We start from the raw sequence: 2,240 nt of genomic DNA on the forward strand, positions 1-2,240 counted from the left end.
AGCTGGGAACATCCCAGGCTCTGTAGCTCAGGAATCGGTCCTCCGGCTCGGTGATGAGGAGAGATAAGGGCGAGGATTGAGCCTCCAGTTTGTCCCCCTGGAGCTACCGCTGGATTAACTCAGCCTAACACTGTTTAAGGAGCATTTACATGCAGAGCTTCTGCAGCCCGGCCCTCCAGTGTTGCGGGGTTAGGCAATGCCTCTGGCTTTTACCTTGGCTCCGGATCTGTTGACTCTGGAAAAGCCCCAGGTTTTGGAGCACATCCATTAAAACAAGCAGCACTGTGGTCATCCAGGCTCTTCCCTTCTGCCCATGAACCATGGAGACCACGAGCTCCGGTCCAGCATGAGAAACGGGGGAGCTGATCACCAGCAATGGGGAATCAGTGGTTGCAGGAGTGGGGCTGCTACCAGGGGGTGATCTCCACAGCATCACTGATATCTTATTGTCCCATGGTCTTCCAACACCAACAGGCAGCGACTGGAGCATCCCAGAGGTGTGTGTTCAGGACAGGCACAACTGAAGGGTGGCAGCAAACGGGAATGCTGCGAGATGGAGGAAACCTGGTCCCTCTGACCCCAATTTCAAATTTATCTTTATCTATCGATATATATTACATATATAATATATATATATAAATATGTTAGGCTGCAGGAACCAGGACCACACCACCAGGCTGGGCTGAGCAGAAAGAGGAGCTGTCGAAGTCATGAGATGCTCCAGCCACACAGTTCTATGCACAGAGAAGCCACCCCCAGCTCCCTGGATTTCATGTTCCTGATGCTTTTATGTCACCTCATGCCCAGATTCCCTGGCTTTATAAAGCAGGACAACACTTTCATTCCTGGTCTCCAGGTGGGAAACTGAGGTGATGCCCTTAGTGAAGGTTACAGTTGGGGTCTGTGGTATAGTCAGCAACTGAATCCACGTCTGAATCCGTCCAAACCAGTGGGCAGCTCTCTCATGAGTATGCAATTTCTGTGTGAGTCTCTCCCCAAAGAATCATCTCCCATCTTCCCCCTTTAATTATAAAAATTAGTCCTGTCAGGGTATATTTGAGGGGGTTTCTTCTCCTGTGTTGACAAAGTGCAACACTTGATCACTCTAACCCCACATTCTCTGTGACACAGAGACCCTGGCAATTATAAAACACTTCCAAGCTCGCTCCATCAACCCCTTTGCTGTTGCTATTAGTATGCATTAACATTTTATTGGTGCTACAGGATGAAACATCCAGTCTTGCAGCTCCAGTGGGCTTGGGGATTTCCAGCATCCTGCAATATGTATCCGTGCAGAGGAAATTAAAATGTGGATGGATCAGCAAGATACAGGCAAATCCTCCACAGTAATTTGGAGAAGACTGAACTCAGGTGCTAGTGGAGCATATTCCAAGCTATCTAATAGAGAGCTGATGATCTCTGTAACAGCCTTTTTGTAAGTTTTATTCTTGCCTACAAGGGAGTTTTTGCAAAGGGGAGATGCAATACCTGAACTGATAGTTTTAAAGGTATATGCTCTGAACAAGGGAAAGGAAAACCCTGTGCAGAGCAGTTGCTTGATCAGCCAGTGCCCTATAAAAGAATACCCTCCAGTATCTTATAATCTAGCTAGAATTCCTTTCTAACCACCACACCAGTCAGTTTTATGTAGCTTGTAGCCATTACAGGACATATCGACTCTTTGGAATATTGGAATGCTTTGCTCTTTTAGCAATAGTACAACATCATATTCTCTTCAGCAGCATTACCTCTTGAAACCCAAGTGGTGTGTGTCTACACAAGGCTGTAGAAGCACAGTGCCGGGTACCTCATTAACTCTGCATAAATCAAGTGCTCTATAGCTGCACAACCATGCAACCATCAGGCTGGGCTCCAGCACCACAGACCTCACCATCTCAAATCCCTGTTTCTACACATAAAATTAAGGAGGAATCCATGTCAAAATAGAGGATTTGGGTACCTTGACTTGGGCAGTGCAGTCTGCTGGGGTTTATCTCTCCCTGATGTCATAGAAACAGATGGACTGATACGGAACTGCTCCTCTGCCTTCCCTCCTGCCTCCCTTTGTAGGCTCAGCAAAACCTTGACCGCATCCTTAATCTATTGTTATAAAAAGCAGCAGGTATGAGCTCAGGACCCTTGGTGCCAGTGGATCCAGGCCTTGCAGCGCCATTCCCACAAGACCCCATCCTGTTCCTATGGGTGTGCACGGAGTGAGCATTGAGGAGCCCGAATCCTGC

This window comes from Lathamus discolor, chromosome 15 (assembly GCF_037157495.1).
Source record: "Lathamus discolor isolate bLatDis1 chromosome 15, bLatDis1.hap1, whole genome shotgun sequence".
Lineage (NCBI taxonomy): Eukaryota > Metazoa > Chordata > Aves > Psittaciformes > Psittacidae > Lathamus > Lathamus discolor.